This window comes from Pristiophorus japonicus, chromosome 8, assembly GCF_044704955.1.
Source record: "Pristiophorus japonicus isolate sPriJap1 chromosome 8, sPriJap1.hap1, whole genome shotgun sequence".
Classification (NCBI taxonomy): domain Eukaryota; kingdom Metazoa; phylum Chordata; class Chondrichthyes; family Pristiophoridae; genus Pristiophorus; species Pristiophorus japonicus.
Genome location: NC_091984.1, coordinates 69,691,192 through 69,713,172, shown reverse-complemented (window position 1 = coordinate 69,713,172; position 21,981 = coordinate 69,691,192).

Below are 21,981 nucleotides of genomic sequence, written 5' to 3'. Positions count from 1 at the left end.
CTTGAGGCCAACCCTGACGATGCAGAAGAAGATTCAGATGAGGATGAGCCTGAAGAGGAGAACATCTTCCAGTCCAACCCTCCAGACCAAGAACAAAGAGGTGAGGGAGAGAGGAAGGGGATGGAGCTGGATGAAGCTCCCACTATTGTACTGACTTTGGAGGAGGTGCCGCTCATTGTGGTGACAGCCCCTTCCGTGACTAGTGGTTTGATTGTTGGTGGGACTTTCCAAGGTTTCACACCTTCCGAGGTTGCGGGTCCCAGTGGTGTGGTGCAGCGAGGCACACCCAGGGCCCTACCTTCTGAAGTTGCCGGTCCCAGTGATGTGGTACAGCGAGACACACCCAGGGCACCACCATCCCAGGCTGCGGTGTGGTACAGCGAGACACACCCAGGGCACCACTGTCCCAGGCTGCGGGTCCCAGTGTTGGGGTGCGAGCCACACCCGTGGGGAGGAGGGGAAGGAGAGCTCGACCACATTTTCCTGGGGTGCAGGATCTAACAGATGTGGTTCAGATGATGTCATTGAGTGCGGAGAGCATTGACCTTACCCGATCACTCATGGATGCCATCAGTGGGGTGAGTGATGAGGCAGCGGGACTATCGGGAGAAGTAACAGCAATGACACGAGAAATGGGAACGATATCCGGGACCATCAGTGAGGGAATAGTGGCCATGAGGGAGGGAATGTCGGAGGTAGTACAAACCATGTCACTGACCATGAGGGAGGTGCCATGTATGTAACCTTCATGTAACTGTAACCTTCAAGTAACAACGCTGCATACTGTATACACCTAAGAAATGCACACCTTGACCACGGGGGATGAACTTGTGGGAGACACTCCTCACCTGGTCATCCAGGTATATAAAGGGAGGTCCCACGCAGAGTCATCACTTCTTGGTCCTGTGAATAAAGGTTAGGGTCACAGAGTGACCTTGTCTGCAGAATGTGCCTCGTGTGAATTTATAGTAGTGTGTAAGGACACAACAGGAGGGAATGTTGCAGGTCGTTGAGACACTCAGGGCGCATGGAATTAGCTGCTGCAATAAGGGAACACGCCCAGACCCCGTGTCCATTGCCACTGCCACTCCAATCCCCACACCTGCCTCTGAAGAGCCCCACCTCTCCCCCAAGAGGTGTGCAGCACCAGAAATGTTAGAAAGAATAAGCTTGGTACCAAGCCCAGAAACACTGCGCCACCACCTGTGGGCAAGGGTGGTGGCGTGTCCAAGACCAAGCGCAGCGGGCGGTCTTAGAATAAGGGGGATGAGAGATGGGTGCAGCCTTTCTTTGCTGCTGCTGTTGTTGATATTATTATTGTTACTGTTGTAACTGTTCTCAATTAAAGGTTTTTTGTAAGTTATGTAAATTTAGAAGTTTGTAAGTGATTTAAAATGTTTTAGCGATCTTAAGAGTGATCTTAAAGTAAAGTTTGATACAAGAATAATTTTATTAAAGTTAAGTATATTGTAAACTTTTGAATAAAATATATTTTACATTAAAACTGAATCATGTTCCATTAACACAACACAACATTACGGAACATCTCCAAACAGTAAACATGTCCATGTGGAATAGTTGTCGCTGAGGCCTCAGGCAACAGTAAAGCGATCACGAATGAGCTGCTGGTGCAAGGCTCAAGCAATCGTTAAAGGGGCACGATGGCCCGTCCTCCTCCGCCGTCATGCTCCGGCCTCAGGCACTTGCATGTCTTCCTCATCCTCGTCGTCCTCCTCCTCCTCCTCCTACTCAACTTTCACCTCATTATCAGCTGCCACTCTCACCGCAGGTGGGTCTTCCATTACCAGGTGCTGCTGTATCATGATGGTTAAGTTATGCAGCATGCAGCACACAACAGTGCACTGACTGACAATCTCAGGGGAGTACAACAAGTAGTCTCCGGAGTGATCCAGATATCGGAAACGCTGTTGCAATATGCCAATGGTCCGCTCAATGATGCTGTGCGTTGCAATGTGCGACATGTTGTATTGATGGTCAGCTTCCGTCCGGGTTACGTGTAGGGGCATCATGAGCCAGGTGGCAAGGCCGTACCTTTTGTCTCCCAGCCCTTCTGGCTGCTGCTGCTGAAACATGGCAGATATAACGCTGTCGCGTCGGATGAACACACCATGGGTGCTGCCAGGGTATCTTGCATCGAGTGACATGATATGATGCATGTCGTCACACACGAGCTGCGCGTTGATGGAGTGGAAGCCTTTTCTGTTCCTGTACATCTTAGAATCCTCCAACGGTGCTCGCAAGGCGATGTGGGTACAATCAATGCAGCCCTGTACCTTTGGGAAGCCAGCAATCCTGGAGAAGCCCATAACCCTGCCATGGATTGCTTGAGCAGTCATGGGGAACTTTATGAAGTTATTCCTACGTGCATACAGTGCAGCCATGACCTGGTAAATGGGGACATGTGTTGCATGTTGAGAGATGGCACACACATCCCCAGTTGTAGCTTGAAACAACCCGAAGGCATAGAATGAAAGTGCAGCTGTAACCTTCACTTCCACTGACAAAGCAGTCCTCCTGATGCTTCTAGGTTGCAGGTCTGCTTTGATCAACTCACAGATCTCACTTACAACTTCTTTGCGGAAACGCAGCCTTCTGACACAGTCTGCATCACTCAGGTGGAGGTACAAACGCCTGTCTCAATATACCCGAGGTCGGTAAGGCCTCCTGCCCAACACCCTACGGGCTCTGATGTTCCTGATGCGATGAAGTCGAATCAATTGTCTCCTACATAGCACAATGATGCAGAAGGCTCGCACAAGGTCAGTATTACCTCCATACTTAAATTTAACCTTTGAAAGAAGCTCAAAACGGCAGGAAAGCAGGCAGGCTGGACAGATTCGCAGTTCTCTCTCTCCATATCTGTATAGATGGACCACACTCAAAGGTCTTATGACTTCTCTCTCTCTCCCTTCTCTCCCCTTTACTAATTGGAGTCTTATGACTTCTCTCTCTCTCTCTCTCTCTCCCCCCACCCCCCCCCTCACTCATTGCAGTTTTCAGTGCAGAAGGCACCTCGTACCCCGGGCTCGAAGCCTTCCGATTGACACCTTGCTCTCTCTTTCTCTGCTCCTCCTCTCTCCCCCCTCCTCCCCAATTGCTTGTTTTGTAGCCGAGCTCCTGTGTCCGGGCGCGGGGCCGATTCTGCCAGACAAACCTACCAGCCCTGCTTCAAGACGTTCGGTGGTGGTGCATGAGTAAAGAAATGAGAGAACCTCTGAAATCCAACAAATTTACACTTCTACATTGACAGGTTAAAAAAAAAGCTGAACTTTATCATTGATTTTGACAGTGTTCTTGACTCCCTCCAAAACCTTCGATTTAAAAATAATGGTGTCTTTCAGCGCCGATTTGTGAATGTGCGCTGGTTTTCTTAACTCACAAGAAGGTTTTTCGGGTGTGGCCAGGTACGCCGACCTAAGAGAAAAAAATGTTGGCCAAACTGCGAACAACTGAAAAAACAGGCGCAGACATGAGGGAACGTCATAAAAAACTGGCCTAGAAAAATTGTAACTAAGTCAGTTACGCCAGCGCAGATCGCAGGGGGAAACATTGAAAAAAATAAACACGCCAAAAAAACGGCGCGTGCCAAAAAACGCCGCAAATGAACGGGGAAAATTGTGCTCATAAAGAGTTAGCGATTTGCTAGGGAAAGGATTGGGCTTATTAAGGTTCCAAAGGGAAATCTTCATGTAGAGGCAGAGGATCGGGCAATAGTATTAAATGAGTACTTTGCACCTGTCTTCGCAAAGTAAGCGGATGATGTGAATGTTACACTAAAAGAGGAGGGAGAAGTTATGGGCAGGATAATAATAGAGAAGACGTACTAAAAAGATTAGCATTATTGAAAGTTAGTAAGTCACCTGATCCAGATGGTCACGTGATATATCCTCGGTTGCTGAAAGAAGTAAAGGTAGAAATAACAGAGGCATTGGTCACAATCTTTCAATCCTCATTGGATACAGGAGTAGTACGAGAGGACTGGCGGGTTGGTAATGTTATACCATTATTCAAGAAAGGAGAGAGGGATAAACCAGGAAACTAGAGATCAGTCAGCCTAACATTGGTGGTGGGTAGTTATTGGGCTGAAAATTACGGTCAGAGGCTTCGGACGAACACCTTTGACCCGAAAAAAATCTACGAAAATACCTGTTGTCCCGGAGGAATGTAGCATTCTGGTCGGAGGCCTTCATTCACTGCGCAGCGCATGGGAACATTTCTTCGAGGTACGTACGCACATGCTGGAATCACGTGTGCCTGGACCACCAATCACTATCTCGTATTCTTATTGTTAATAAGGGGGACTCCTTTTGTATGAGCTCCCATTACTATCAGTGAAAAAACCATCCTAAAACAAAAAACACAGCACAATAAATAAAAGAACACGTTACATATTTAAAATTAATTAAAATAAATGTTTTAGAACATTTTTTATTTGTTTGAAAATGTTTTTAATGTGTTTCAATAGGGTTAAAAATAAACTTACCTTAATGGATAGGGTTTTTAATGTAAAAATGAGCGATTAAATTTAATTTTTCTATGTTTTAAAACTGTTACGCTGGTAAAAGTAAACTGTATGCCTGCTTTTACCAGGCATAAGAGTTTGAAGGACATTCGCTCGGCAAGAGTTGGGCAAATAGCCTAATCTCTGCCCCGGGGATGTCCTTCCTGCGGGGATGCATAGGATCTGTCTAGAAAAATATTGACAGATCGGAAAATCCAGTTCTTGGTGCATGCATATCGTGTCCCGAGAACTGGCTTTTGCGAGGCCACAATTTTTGGCCCATTAGAAACCATTATCAGGGACAAAATAAACTTTCATTTGGAAAGGCATGGGTTAATCAATGAAAGTCAGCATGGATTTGTGAAATGCAAATCGTGTCTGACGAACTTGATTGAATTCTTTGACGAGGTAACAGAGAAGGTTGATCAAGGTGGTACAGTAGATGTTTCATATATGGATTTTTGGAAGGCATTTGACAAAGTGCCACATAGGAGGCTTATTAAGAAGATGGAAGCCCATGGAATTAAGGGGAAATTGGCTCGGTGGCAGAACGCATAGTGTGGTGATGAATGTATGTTTTTCAGATTGGGAAGTGGTTTGTAGTGGTGTTCCCCAAGGGTCAGTTTTGGAGCCATTACTCTTTGCAATTTTTATAAACAGCCTAGACTTGGGTTAGGGAGCATCATTATAAAGTTTGCAGATGATATGAAACTTGTCAAAGTAATAGATCATGAGGAGGATAGTTATAGGCTTCAGGCTGACATTGAAAGGAGGGTGAAATGGGCAGAAGCATAGCAGATGGAATTCAATGCAGAGAAGTGTGAAGTGATGCATTTTGGGCATTTAACATTGCTCTGCATATTCCTATCTCTTCAAAAATAGAAAAAAAGCTGCATTGTGCTTGAATAAAACCTTGTTGTTGTGCACGTAAATAACAGACTAACAAACAGGAGAAATGTAACTAACAGTGTTCTTTATAGCAACTCCCAAAATCGTGTCCCAAAACCAGCATGAACCTGCTTGTTTACAACAGTGTGTGAATAACTCCTGCAGGGTCCTAATGCCTGTCTAGTGACCTGTAACAAACAGAGTATGGACACAACACATGTTAGTGATTAATAAGGAATTTGTCAGTATTTTGCAGCTATATAGCGAATCAAAACATTATTGTTTTATTCAAGGTCAGACTTAACAGTAGTCAGTTTGAACAATTTGAAGATTTGCAAGTATTGTTAAAGCAGAGATAGAAGTGAACAGTGCAAGCTCAAATTGGGGAGAGGAATGGGTTTGGTAGTTAAAATGAACATATGCAAGCACGTGCAGTTGTTTTCTATTGCAACCGGTTGCTGTAGAAAGCATCCTGTAATATAAATGGGATCATTTCTACATCAGCGGCACCTAGAGTTGGTATTTCAAGCGGTTCTACAATATAAGTGCATATTAGAAGCTCTTCTGATCCTTAATTATTGGTCTTATTATCTACTTGGGTGGTAAATCTGAATTTAATGGTAATAATGCCAAAAGTAGATTTAAAGCTCCACACAACAATTTCCTGCTGAGTGCTAATAGTACACACAGCATCAGCCACTCATTATTGGTGCTTCAACTATATGAATGACTGGCTCAATAATATGTCCAAGGCAGACCCCACAATTATGCCATCAGCACTCACTATTCCAAGAACAATATTCAAAAAATGGGTAGAATGAAACAAAAAGATGTTGAAGATAATCATAATTCTTTGGAGCTGATTTATTTAAAAAATATTTTTCCAGTGCTCCCCTCTGCTCTCAAACCAATTATTCAAGTTGGAGCACAATTCATGGGTGCCAGCAATCTTTTGCCCAATTCATAATTTTTCATGTTTGGATCATGCCAATGAGTATTGCTGTCTGTCTATTTGACCCGGAAGGGCATTACAGGTAATATTGATCCCACCCTCACAACATCCATGCATGAGTGCCTTCAAACAGGACTCAATGGATAGTGATGAGGAGGATGGCCTCTGTGTGATCTTCCCTTCCTCACCCAGATGTGTAAAGACTATCTGTAACATCTCCAATGGCATGGTGTAGCAGATTTTTTAGAATTTGAGTATGCTACACAAATAGCCAAGAAAATTTAATTGTTGACACTTTATTTGATACATTTTCCAGCATTTTGGAGTAAAGTACATTATAATCTATTATAGAATATATTCCATTTTGTTTTTGATTGCACCTTTGTGAAGCAGCTAAGGATGTGTTTCGACAATTGTTTTTGTTGCTGTTGTTATTTTATGTCAATTTATTCTAAGGTCTTCACACAGCATCCTGACTTAGACATGTATCGCTGTTCCTTCATTGTCGCTGGGTCAATATCCTGGAATTCCTTATCTAATACCATTGTGGTAAACCATGATAACACAGATGTGAACCATCAACAGATTTGTGTACCATCAAAATCTGTAATCTTATGGTCTGCCACCTCCCTCACTCCTCCATCAATATTAATCCAGGAGACCAAACCTGGTTCAATGAGGAGTGTAGAAGGGTCTGCTAGCAATCAACCTAGGAATCAACCTTGCAAAACTACAACACATGTATGCTACACACCTAAAGCAGTACACAATAGATAGAGCTTCACCAACACCTTCTCAGAGAAACTTGGGATGGGCAATAAATGAGGCGTTTTCAGCATTGCCCATATCCCAAGAACAAAAAAAATAGAACTTAGTTTTGATCAGATGGCTTAGCTCAGTGTCAGCTGCAAATCAAGGTGCTAAAATGGAGGTAATCACATATTAATACATTGGAAGTCACTGGAGTTAATGCCCCATTTAACACCAAATGCCCTGAATGGTCACATTAGGCTGAATTCATCTTTAATCTCCAATTAGATAAATTTAGCAATTACCACGCTGTGGCAAGCCCGTTGACTCCTGGTGCTCCTCAGTCGGCAACACTACCAAGCATACTTGGCTTTGTGAATCAATTGACAGCAGAAACCCAATTTTTGCCAGATCTCCTGATCTGCTGCTGGTCCCTGGAACTCTGGAGCCTGGCCAGTAAGAATACTGAACCAGCTTATGCAAGTCTGTGGGCTGATGTCAAATGTTGCACACACAGTCTCCAAAATGGTATAGCACAACTATGCAGATTCTATCAACATGCAAAATGGTTTATATGGATTGCGCTCTCAACCTCCAGACCCCAGAACGTAACAAAATGTAAAAGTAACTTAGATCTCTCATATCATCAGTAACTCCAGCAAACCAGCGTTTCTAATACTGATTATCAACATTCATTGTGTAAATAAAAATGTTAAAAATAATCTGAAAAAATAGACAGGAAATTGTATAATAACGTTAATAATTTTGAAAGTAGTCCTCTTGATGGTGAGTTTATCTCAAAATATTCTGAATGACACTCCAACATAATAAGAACTTGAAAGAAGAAAGAAAGAACTTATATTTATATTGTGGCTTGTACATCCTGCAAATGTCATAAAGTGCAAATTAAGTATTTTTAAGATACTGTTGCTATGTAGGTAAACAGGGTGGCTAATTTTATACACAGTAAGCTTCCACAAACAGCAATTGGGTTAAACGACCAGTCAATCTGTTTTGGCAGTGTTAGATGTTGGGGTGGGGGGTGGGGGGAATCAGCGTTGGCTCGGATAATTGGGCGAAATTCAACTTTGGCGGGGCTGCCATATGGTCTGTAGCAAATATATCCTGCTTGATTTCCATTTCCACAATGGGAACTAAAATCGGGCAGGGTACATAACAGTGGCCGAAATGCTATAAGCCATTTTGTACCTCCGCCGAAGTTGAATTTCTCCACCTCATATGTTTCTATATAGTATCACAAGCACATTTCAATATGTGTGGCAATATGTAGACAATCATAGTAAAGTAACAAATGTAATTCATTTTCACTAATCTTGGGGTTAGACCACCTCATAGCAAAATGAAAGACAGACACATTTATAAACAGGATGTCATGAAGAAATAAGAATATGAACTAAGAGCATGGTTTTATATATATAAGCATGCTATTCTGTACATAATGGAACAATCTCTCTATTCAATCTCTATCAGTGTTACATCAAATTGTATTTAGATTTTCTTTATACTCCCAGTTCTTATCAGGTGAACCTGCAGAATGTCTAATATTCCCAGTGGCTTGGCTCTGCTGGTACTGTATCAGTCAACAGATCAAGGACAATTCCTCCATAAAATGAGTTTGGTTGATGGTTCCACTGTGTCTGATGCTTCCTTTCTCATATTTCCCCAGACAAGCAAACCAAATAGGTAATAGCTTTCTGAATGATACTGAACAGATTTTGTCGAAAAAAATACTACCCACATGTGTTTTTTTAAATTTGTCAATTCTATTTTCCTTTAGATGACAGGATATTAATTGTTGGCAGACAGTGTTAAGAACTTGCAGACTCTAAGGAGTCAGAAACAAATGTGATAAATGTCATGAAGCCAAGGTCTTCTGTTATATATCAGATTAGAAACTTGCTGCCAACCATGATTTGAAGCTCAAAAATATAGTAATATTGGACTTACAGAAGCATTATCACAAATGTAAATCTTTTCAAATCTCCCACATTTCACAGCATGGATGTCATTACTGACATTATTACAAATTCAAGAACAAAGGTTATCATGTCCTGGGAAATATGTCTTAAAATGGTCACTATTAATCTTCACAGCTACTGAATGGAGCTTACTCTAGTCTGAATCAATCATTCAAGCAGCATACAACCAGAGCAGTAGAGATGCACATTATGGGGTGCTGGTACAGCACATATACAATATTTTGATCAAACTGTCACTATTTAATAAGATTTATTTATATATAATATATGGCAGTGGAGTGAAAATAAACTTTAATGTACATAACCCTGGAAACCTGTACCCAAACAAGTAAAAAAGTCCTGCCCCATGCCAGCAGCATGAAGCTTAAAAGTGCTTTGTGCTGGTAGGTTCCACAGTTTTTTAGCAGAGTAAACTCCAGCAACATACCTAGACATTGTTTTCAGGGTCCTTTGTCTCTAGCCATCCTGTGTCTAATTTCTCAGGATTTAGGGAAGTGAGATAAGACCCTATAGGAAGATAATGACCCAGAAATCCGCGAAAGCCCAAAAACGGTGGTGCCATCGCGGAGTGAGATTTGCCTCAGGCTGTGTGATCAGCAGCAGGCCGAATGTAGTGTGTCTGTAGGGTCCCTAAAGCAAAGCAGCCTTTTTTTTTTAAAGCAAGGCAGTCATTTTAGAATGCAGTCCCGAGCTCTTAAAGAGTTCTGAAAAAAAAAAATAATTTTAAAATATGCTTTCGCTAGCCCTTAGAGCTCAACTGACTCCTGAAAAAAAAATCGAAAATGGCAGTCTGCAGCTCTTAAAGCTGAACTACCATCTGCATGTCAAAAAATGGAAAAAGTGCTTCAGCACGAACACAAATGGCTCAACAAACCAGGGAATGGGCACTCAGGTCTCGCATGCAACACTCAAGCTTAGTGTAGACGGTCAAAAGTGGAAGAGAGGATCTCTAACCACACAAAGAGGATGTGGAACAAGCTCACTGAGGTCATCACTGCCAGCAGCATCACCCCCAGGACCTGGCATTAATGCTCAAAGAAGTTTCATGATCTCAGACCAGTAGTCAAGGTCAATGAATGCATCTTCAAAAGCCGTTTCCTATCAACTGCTCCATTAGCTTCACACAATCCTCAATGCATGACACCTCCTATCCCCCATCACACACCTACCAACAATCTCTACCAAACATGAGGCACACCTCACATTCCCAGCTTCACCTCACCCTCCTTGGAAGAGACGGTGCTGGCCATTCTTGGCAGGGACATGGCTGAGCCCTTGGCCAGTGGCTGGGCTGAAAGAATACAAGATGCTGGTATCCTCATTCTCATATTCCATTTCCCCCTCATTCCACAATATTTTCTGATGTACAAGCTGTGCATGGTGTAAACATGCAACTTTTGCTTTCCCGCCCTCTCCGCACCACAGCCCTACCCTTGTTCCTTGCTCATTTCAGACAGCCAATAAATCCAGCCTGCAAGTCAGTGGTTAACAAGAAGAGGGAGCAGAGGGTGAAGAAGAAGAAGAAACACCATCACTCGATTTGACTCTCCCAGCCACCAGTTCCTTGAGGTCATCCTGCGCGGCCATCTGTAGTGTCCCCCACTGAAAGTCAGCAGCCTTCCACCAGCCATGCTGCAGCCACTGGGGTAGCACTGCGAAGGAGCCCTAGGAGAGGCGAAGGCACTTGCAAGGCAGCCATTAAGGGAATGCACAAGGGTGATTAGTTGATTTCTTGATGTCATATATGTATAAAGTTGGATTGGAAAGTTTGCTTTGTGGTAGCTTTTATTTCAGCATTGTGGGCAAGAAGAGGCTGTGATGGTCAGTAACAGAGGGACAAATGTTGAAAGGGGAATTGGGGTTGTGATCACTGATACCGCAGGCAGATGATTCCATCCCGGATATCCCAGCCCAAAAGGGGGCTGTGTGGGTTGCATACTTCCTCTGTGTCCTTCTGTTCTGCATCTTCCTGTTCCATTGCGAGCAGCTTGTCCACTTTGCTGCCTCTGCTTCATCTCCATGTGTCCCCAGGATTGTGAGCAAGTGGTCTTCTCAGAGGCAAAATACTGCAGATGCTAGAAATCTGACATAAAACAGATAATGCAGGAAATATTCAGCAGATCTTGCAGCATCTCTTCCTGAAACATAACTTTATTTCACTCTCCACAGATGCTGCCTGATCTGCTGAATACTCCCAGCACTTTCTGCCTTCTCAGAGGCCTTCCTTTACCATCCAAAGCCTTGCAAGTGTCCAGCTGCACTCCCTGCATACTTTAACAACTTTTTAAATGTATTGCATCAAGCCACTATTTCAAATAAATATTTTTAAATGTCCAAAAGCTGAAATCCAAAGATTATCTGAAAGATGTGTGTGTCCCTTTATGAAGTGCTGACAGCATCGCTGCAATACCGCTACATGCATGGTTCCATGCATGCTTTGGAGAGATCGTTATAGTGCACTGACATCAGAAATCGCAGTCGGCCATCAAATCAGGCATTGCACATCAATTGATGTCACAATCTGCACATTTGACTTTGAGAGCGAGCGCTGGCAACGGCAGAGCTATGGGCCTCACCAAAATGGCGGCTGCCGTGTCCTGCACCGGAAGCGGGCAGCCATCATATTTTACAGAAATATGGCGCAAATGGTCAGCAAAGGTAGGGAATTTCTCAGCCAATGTGCACTACACATCAGGCAATTAAATCCAATGGTTTGGTTTGGAGAATCTTAACTTTCCAAATGAGGATGGATTTCCGCTTACCCAGCTGACCAAAACAATAGGGGCGGGGGCACAATAACTATGATACAAACAGTACTTCTTAAACACGCTAGAAAACCTTACACCAGTATAAAATATTGATGTATGTTAGATTTTTATATTAATCTATGTGCAGCACCGTGCCTCAGATTATTGGACTCTTCTTTGGATTAAAGGGAAAGTGCCCTTTAAAATCTATTGGCATGTAATAAAAAAAATAATTTTTGATTTTATGTCTCTGTACTGTAGAAATTAGCATACTGACTCTATTAAAAGTGGATTCATTATCACCTTCATTCACACACAGCTATTATTTATGCTTTAAAAAAACTTTTCAAATGGAGTTCTTTGATTCCTGTTTTCTATCTTGTTAAATCTGCTACTGTCAGACTAATTGAAATGTACAGAAGTAGCAAAAAGGATATTATTAAAGAGAAAGAGGCTCCCCAATGGACTATTTGGCAAGTACAATGTCAAGTGCAGAACTCAGCAATATAGACCAGGAAAGTTATTGGTTCCATGGTTCCAGGAGGTATTAAGTGGTTTAGATAAGTCCCTAGGCCCAGATGAAATGCATCCCAGGCTGTTGAGCGAAGTAAAAGGGAAATAGCAGATGCCTTGACCATCATTTTCCAGTCCTCTTTGGATTAGAGCATGGTGCCGGAGGACTGGAGAACTGCTAATATGGTACCCTTGTTTAAGAAGGGAGAAAGGGATAGGCCGAGTAATTACAGGCCTGTCAGCCTAACCTCAGTGGTGGGAAAATGATTGGAAAAAATCCTGAAAGACAGGATAAATCTACATTTGGAAAGGCAAGGATTAATTAGGGACAGTCAGCACGGATTTGTTAAGGGAAGATTTTGTTTGACTAACATGATTGAATTGAACTATTTGAGAAGGTAACCAAGAGGATCGATGAGGGTAGTGCGATTGATGTAGTGTATATGGACTTTAGCAAAGCTTTTGATAAGGTCCCACATGGTAGACTTGTCATGAAGGTTAAAGCCCATGGGATCCAGGGCAAAGTGGCTAGTTGGATCCAAAATTTGCTTAGAGGTAGGAAGCAAAGGCTAATGGTTGATGGATGTTTTTGTGACTGGAAGGATGTTTCCAATGGGGTTCCGCAGGGCTCAGTACTGGGTCCATTGCTTTTTGTGGTATATATCAATGATTTAGATTTGAATATAGGGAGTATGATTAAGAAGCTTGCAGATGACACTAAAATTGGCTGTGTGATTGATAATGAAGAGGAAAGTCATGGACTGCAGGAGGATATCAATCTACTGGTTAGGTGGGCAGAGTAGTGGCAAATGCAATTTAATTTGGAGAAGTGTGAGGTGATGCACTTTGGAGGGCTAATAAGGAAAGAGTATACACATTAAGCGGTAGGCCAGTTAATAGTGTAGATGAACAAAGGGACCTTGGAATGCTTGTCCACAGATCCCTGAAAGTAGCAGGCCAGGTGGATAAGATGGTTAAGAAGGCATACGGAATGCTTGCCCGTATTGGCTGTGTTGTGGAAAAATATTTCCGAGACTGTATAATATATGAAGAGAGGTTTATTAAATCGGAGACAAAGCTTTGGGAGAAGTGTTAAAGACTTTGAACCAGCTTTTCAATTTGGTATCTCCAGTGAGGTTCTTTTATCTTACAAATTACGTCATTTTACATCACATGTTTTAGCACTAGTCCTTAAGTCTAATTATCGCATTACAAGGTTTGCAAAGCTTTTCATCCAAGGCTGAGTTCTTGATATAAACCAGCCTTCATTGTGAAAGGGCATTATAAACAAGGGCAGGCTTTTTGGCACCAGTCTAGACAAACATCCCACTTAATTATCTCTCCAATCATTCATTATCTCACTTTCCTATCTCCATAACTCAAGGCCAGCATACCTTGAAGTCTAACTGTGTTTTTTTATATAAAGCATAATGCATCAGTATTGTCCCTTACAAAATTCATTAAAGGGGAAAATAAAAACAAATGTTTGGTCCCGTATACTAGTCAAGTATATGTCTAAAAATCCGCTACAACAATATTCCCCCTTTTGGTCCTGGAGGATGTTCACGAAATCCAGATGACCACAATGATAGTAGCATAGTGTCATATATTCGTCCTTTGGGGTATGTTACTTCCCTGATGTTCCGTATGTCCACCTTGCCTGTAGCTCTAAGCTACCCTTCAAAGATAGTGGTCGGTGTCATTGTCGTCTGTTTCTTCATCCTTGGTGTCTTCAGGTATTTCCATCAGGTGTGCTTCTTCGGCGATTACACTGGCTACTGGCATCAGTCGAGCCATCATAACTTTACAGCAGATATTAAAACATCCGATAATCAGACAGGAAGTAATTATTATTACAACCAGAATAATTACTCCATGCATAAGATAGGACCCCCAGGATTCCGCTAACAGCCAGTGAAACCAGCCAGATCCTCCTGCTGTCGTGGATAACTTCTTTACCTCCCTTCTTATGTGATCAGTGAGGTTGGTTATGTTTTCTGAATTATTGGGAATGTAACTGCAACATTCAGCTCCAATTAAGGCACATTGTGCGTATGGCTACCATTTCAGCCGTTATGCCCTCCATTGCTTCAGCAGTGTCGTTAACTATCTGTTCCAGTACCCTCTCTAGGTTACGTAATTCATCCATGGTGCGTCCTATCCCGAATGGGAGCATCATGACCCCAAATAGCCTCTCTACCGGGGTAAGATCTCGTCTTAGTCGACCTGGTGTCTGTACTTCTGCTAAAGTACGTACCCGTCTGACAAAAGGGACCACATATCCCAAATAACAGGACCCCCTCCAGTCCTGTGGCAACCAGGGGTAGGCCTTATGCCCGCACACAAAATAAGTGCCATTGTATGCTGTTAGATTTGATCCCAATCTCTCTCTCAGCCCCCGTCGCCACCGAATCTTAGGATCCCAGTCCTGGCTACTTGTCTGATTCTTCAAACCCTCGATTTCAAAGAACCCTGGTTTGTTGTTTCGCTGGCTATTATGTTCCACCTGGTGAGGTTAAAGTATCCTGCTACAAAACCTGTTTCCTCACCAGTCAGGTTTCTAGTGAAAGAAATGTCAGCAGTGGGCCTTCCAACTCCTGAGGTGTTGGTCAAAACCAGGAACGGGGGTCGTACCGACCTATTGTATTCTGGCTGGTACCATCCGTCAATGCATCCAGAAGGTAACCCCCCGATCTCCACGTTTCTTTATCCCCACTCTGGTTCCAAGTATCATTTACTTCCCCTGTACCGTTTTGTCGCATTACTCACTCTGCTACTTCTGAAATGTTAAGGGAGATTGACCTCAAATGGATGCCTCCTTTTTATGTATGGGGATGTGCGAACATACCCAGCAACTGGAAAAGTTCTCATTTTGCGCATAAACATAAGACATGTACAAAAATGTATTCACATGTAACTCTCGTTTCGGTCTAGCTAGCAGGCCGGACCTTACACGAACTATGATAATCGCACCGATCGCAATATATAGTTTCATCTTATTACTCTATAATTAACAAATAGTCAAAGGCAAAATGGCCGTATGGCTTGCTTGAAGAATCTCTCGCTGTCAATCTGTAAATAGACAAACAACAACAACTGTTGTAGGCATTAGGCACCCTAGGGCAACGGTACCTGTAGGATAAGGTTAGAACTACACCTGTAGTATAAGGTTAGAACTATATGTAACTTGTATCATAAAATGGCTACCAGTGAAGCCTCAAGGGATTTCTGTTAGCTGAATTAGACCGCATTCCTGGAAACTGATAATTGTTGTTTCCCACATACAGGAATAACAAGCAAATTCTGCAGGTGTCTCTAATCAGCCAGGCCTCAGGACTAAATGTTCTGGTGGAAGTAAGGACAATACGACTCTGTAACAGGATTAAGATAAGGAGGCTACCAAAGACGACACCCAAGGACAGTAAGATAAGGGGGGCCTGGAACATGAGTCGTTCCTAGCAACACACCCCTTAGCAACACATCTCTTAGCAACACATCTCTTAGTAACACATGAGCCACTTTATGTTTAGAAACTAACTCTATCTATTGGTCTAATTGAATTTCTAATCTATATGATGTAACTGTAGTAAACTGTTGTAAAACATATAAAGATCCATGAAACCCTTTGTTCTGCGGAGTGAAGTGCCTGGATCCAGTCCTGAGGCTTCCTCCCCGCTGGCGTTAATAAAGGCCGCATTGACGTTGGAACCGACTCTGAGTGTTGAGTGATTCTTCTGACAAAACACTAACACTAACAACAACTAATACGTGTGCTAAACGGTTGGTTCAAAAACCTTAAGCTGGGTCTGATGCTTCCATTGTCCGTTCCCTTTAACATCGATGCAGACACAAGTGTCCCTGCTGATTATAACCTCATTCGGTCCTATCCATTTTGGGGGCAAACCCCGGTTTTCCCGGGAGGACCCTTACCATAACGCGACTTCCCACCAACGGGACTTCAGGGAGCTTTGTAAGCTCTGCTTCCGCATCTCTTTCTTCCTGATTGTCCCTAACTAATTTACGCCTCCCTTTTAATTGAATACTTAGTTCCAAAACATACCGTTTTATTTTGTCTTTTAATGGGCCTACATCGGCCCCACCTGTTATGATGTTCTCTGGTAATTGCATCGCCCTTCCTGTCATTAGTTCATAATGAGTTAATCCGGTTGTCCGGTTTGTCATGGCTCTTAACTTCATTAATATAATGGGTAATACTTCTGTCCACGTTTTTCCTGACGTTTTCATGGCCTTTGCCAGGGCGTTCTTAAGGGTATGGTTCATGCGCTCTACCATCCCAGAACTCTGCGGGTGGTAGGGGATGTGGAATTTTTGTTTTATGCCCATCAGCTGGCATATTGTTTTTACAATTTTCCCGGTGACGTGGGTGCCTTGGTCGGAATATCCTTGCCACTGTTGAGGCAATGCAATCACATGTGGGGAAAGCTTCCACCCACCGGGTAAAGTGATCTATAATCACTAGGCAATATCTTTTTCCATGGGATGGGGGCAAAGGACCTGTGAAATCAATTTGTACGTGTTCCCATGGCCCCCGTGGACGGGGCTGGTATCCCATTTTAATTTTAATGGGCCTGCCTGGATTATATTGTGCGCACGTAATGCATCGATGGCAATATTTGGCAATATCTCTCCCCATCCCTTTCCACCACCAATCTCTCCCAAGACTCCCGGTCATGGCCTCTCATCCTGAATGAGACAGGCCATGATGCAACTCCAATAAGGTATTCTGTATGCATTCAGGCGCCATTACCTTGTCGTTTCATCTCCAAATGTTATCCTTCCCTTGCGTTGCACCCTGCTTTGTCCACATACCTATTTCCTCCTCAGAAGTGTCCTGGTGTAGTTTCTCAATACTTATCTGTTGGTCTCGGGCCCGAGCGGCACTGACTGAGGCTTCCTCACACTCTTCCTGTTCTAATGCCTTCTGTGCAGCTACGTCTGCAGCTTTATTCCCTGGTGACTCAGCCAATCTGGACTGGTTCGGTCCGGCTCCCTCCTGTGGGCTTTAATTTTAATAATCGCTACCTGTTTTGGTTTATTACTGGCTGCTAAAAAAGCTTCTATTCTCAGCTGATGCATTATGGGATGTCCGCTAGTTGTGATAAAACCCCTTCTCCCCCATGCTGTCATATAATCGTGTACTACCCCGAATGCATATCTACTGTCTGTATAGATATTAACAATCTTATTTTCCGATAATTTCAGTGCCCGGGTGAGGGCTACCAGTTCTGCCACTTGAACTGACGACCCCCCATTAATTCGCCCTGATTCAACTGTCTCTAGATCCTGGTTAACTACGGCCCATCCAGTACGAGATAGTCCCTCTACGTATTTTCGTGAGCCGTCCACAAACAAGGTTTGTTCTGCGGTTTGAGGGGGGGTGTCTTTTATTCTATCCTCTTCCATATCCTCACATACCTCTTCGCAAAAGTGGGGTTCCCCTTCACCCATCATACCTTCTGCGGGGTTGTTTCCTACATCCCTAATTATGGTTACCGCTTTGTTGGGTGTTAAGAGGACTGCTTCCCACTTTGCCCGTCTCATATTAGATACGGTTCTCAGTTTTCCTGTGTTTAACATTTCTACCAATGTGTGTTTAGTGTGGAGAATGATGTTTCCAGTCATCACCACAGGCTCGCTTAATTTTTTTACCGCCCAAGCTGTGCAATCTAGTGCGGCTATACATCTGGATTGGTAATGGATATTGAGGCTCCCGTGTCCACTAGCATCTCACACTATCGGCCCCCTACTAGTGCAGACACATATATCCTTCCCTCCTTTTTACTTTGTACAGGGGCCGCCGGACATCACCGGGTGGCTTTGTACGCCTGCCACTTCTGGTATTCCTGTTCTGACAGGGTCCTTGCCTTATTAGGATAGCCATTTTTACCATAGCATGTCGCTTCCAGGTGCCCTTTCTTACTACAATACGCACATTGCTTTTCACTGCCTTTCCCTTTGCATTCCCTGGCAAAATGACCCGGTTTTCCACATTTATGGCAATGTGCCCTCCTCCTGTTCCCGTGGCAGAGACCTTTTCCTGCTTTATCTTTTTTCTTTTCTAAACTGCTAAAGCTTACTGTTTTAGCCTTTTTCAAAAGTCCCTTTTACACCTTCACAGATAGCTCACCACTCGCCCAGGAGTTTGACCTGATCCCTGAAGGTATTTCTAAATTTAAAACTCTTTTTTTATTTACTGAGCTAGAAGCTTTCGTGTCAAGGTTTTACACAAAGGAAAATGGGAGCATTTTAAAAGGCATTCTTTATCTCATTCCTAGACTAAATTTATGTCTTTCAACCCAATTGCATGTTTTCTTTCAACAAGTAAGTGAGCGTGTCAAATAAATTCTTCTTTTTTTTTTTACTACTGGGACCATCTTGTACTCAACAAACCTATCCTTTGTGCATTTCCTAGCTCCGTAACATATCATCCGAATATATCCATACCTTCGTTTCTAACTTAAAATGTAATACCATAAGGTTCACAGTTTCTTAAACTTCCCACATACAGGACAACACTACGAAGGGTTAAAATTTTTTCACTCTGTTTGGAAAGAGTGGGTGGAGCTAAAACAGGCAGGCAACTCCACACCTTCCCAAGCAGGCTTTCATTCATTCCACAGTTAAAATCACTCGAGTACTCTCTTCATTCAAAATGGACACTCACAAAAGTCTCTCTTCATTCAACAAAGCTTATGTCTGGATCCATATGTCACTTAAGATAGTCACTATCAGCTTTTTTATGGCATTATGTAATTACGCAAGTTACAATTAATGATAGGAATTAATTAATGACCCGGGCAGCCCGCGTTTTACATTCCCTTCCTTACCTTCCATGCTCGCCAGTCTCGGACGTTTCCCTTTGTTTCTGTAATACTCACGGCCACGACTACTCTGTGGAGACCCTTTGTCTTCGCAACAAAGCTAGCGTGTTTCCTTACCACCGGAGTTTTCAGCTCTAGGTTGGATCGATCAGTTCCCTTCCGCACCGACCTTATTTACTAAAGGGACAACTCAAACTGGTTAGTCAGCCTCTTCCTGCTATCGGTTTACTCGTATCTTATACACTATCCCGTCGTGCCCGTACACCTCTCTTTTCAGTCTCTAACACCAGATTCCAGATACTGTCTCAAGTGATCACGTCTGATCGGACAGTATCCTGTTCGTGATGCCATTTTGTTGTGGAAAAATATTTCCGAAACTGTATAATATATAAAGAGAGGTTTATTAAATCAGAGACAAAGCTTTGGGAGAAGTGTTAAAGATCCCTGTCTTTGAACCAGCTTCTCAATTTGGTATCTCCAGTGAGGTTCTTTTATCTTACAAATTATGTCACTTTACATCACATGTTTTAGCACTAGTCCTTAAGTCTAATCATCGCATTACAAGGTTTGCAAAGCTTTTCATTCAAGGCTGAGTTCTTGATATAAACCAGCCTTCATTGTGACAGGGCATTATAAACAAGGGCAGACCTTTTGGCACCAGTATAGACAAACATCCCATTTAATTATCTCTCCAGTCGTTCATTATCTCACTTTCCTATCTCCATAACTCAAGACCAGCATACCTTGAAGTCTAACTGTGTTTTTTTATATAAAGCATAATGTATCAGTATTGTCCCTTACAAAATTCATTAAAGGGGAAAATAAAAACAAATGTTTGGTCCCGTATACTCGTCAAGTATATGTCCAAAAATCCGCTACAACAGCTGAGACATAGAATACAAGAGCAGGGAGATTCTGCTTAAATTGTACAATACTCTGGTTAGGCCACAACTGGAGTACTGCGTGCAGTTCTGGGTGCTGTATTATAGGAAGGACGTGATTGCACTCGAGAGGGTGCAGAGGAGATTTCCTAGGATGCTGCCTGGAATGGAGAATCTTAGCTGTGAGGACAGATTGGATAGGCTGGGTTTTTTCTCATTGGAACAAAGGAGGTTGAGAGGAGAACTCATTGAGGTGTACAAAATTTTGAGGGGCCTAGATATAGTGGATAGCAAGGGCCTATTTCCATTGGTGGAGGGATCAATTATGAGGGGGCATAGTTTTAAGGTGGTTGGTGGAAGGTTCAGATGGGATTTGAGGGGGGGCTTCTTCATACAGAGGGTTGTGGGGGTCTGGAACTCACTGCCTGGAAGGGTGGTGGATGCAGAAACCCTCACCACATTTAAAAGGTGCTTGGATGGGCACTTAAAGTGCTGTAACCTGCAGGGTTACGGACCTAGAGCTGGTAATTGGGATTAGACTGGATAACCTCTTGTTGGCCGGTGCAGATACGATGGTAAGTACTGCAGGGAATTCGAATATGGCCAAGGTGATCTGCTGGACTAGTTTCGATCACCTGGATGGGTCGGAAATGGAATTTTCCCAGATTTTTTTCCCCAATTGGCCTGGGTTTTTATCTGGTTTTGTCTCTCCCAGGAGATCACATAGCTCCGGTTGTGGTGGGGGGTAGAATGTTTCAGTGTGAGGTGTGTCGCAGTTGTGTGGGGTGGACTAATTGGGCTGCGTGCTCTTTACCTTTCCACCTTTGTTTATTGTTCATAGGTTTATACGTAACCTTCAGGGCTGCTGATTGAGGGCCGTGGGGCTCTTTGTCGGCCAGCGCGGACACGATGGGCCGAAATGGCTTCCTTCTGTGCTGTAAATTTCTATGTTTCTATACCTAGATTTTAGTTGAATTGGATGATTTTGGTTGGAATAATGGCTAGTCAGAGAATGAATTGCAGAATCTCTCTCACTGGATTCAGCTTTGTATGTCTTCCAAAAGGCATTTGACAAAGTGCCACATAATAGACTTGCCAGCACAGTTGAATCCTATGCAATAAAAAGAACAGTGGCAGCATGGATGTGAAATTGGCTAAGTGATAGGAAACAGATTAGTGGTGAACGGTTGTTTTTCAGACTGGAGGAAGGTATACAGTGGTGTTCCCCATGGGTTGGTACTGGGACCACTGCTTTTCTTGATATATATTAATGACTTGGACTTGGGTGTTCCAGACATAATTTCAAAATTTGCAGGTGACACAAAACTTGGGAATATAGTGAACAGTGAGGAGGATAATGATGGACTTCAAGAGGACATAGACAGGATGATGGAATGGGCAGACAGGTGACAGATGAAATTTAACGCAGAAACAAAGAAACACAGACACATAGAAAATAAGTGCAGGGGTATGCCATTCAGCCCTTCAAGCCTGCACCACCATTCAATATGATCATGGCTGATCATGCAACTTCAGTACCCCATTCCTGCTTTCTCTCCATACCCCTTGATCCCTTTAGCCGTAAGGGCCACATCTAACTCCCTTTTGAATATATCTAATGAACTGGCCTCAACAACTTTCTGTGGTAGAGAATTCCACAGGTTCACAATTCTCTGTGAAGAAGTTTCTCCTCATCTCGGTCCTAAATGGCTTACCCCTTAGCCTTAGACTGTGACCCCTGGTTCTGGACTTCCCCAACATCGGGAACATTCATCCTGCATCTAACCTGTCCAATCCCGTCAGAATTTTATATGTTTCTATGAGATCCTCTCTCATTCTTCTAAATTCCAGTGAATATAAGCCGAGTCGATCCACTCTTTCTTCAT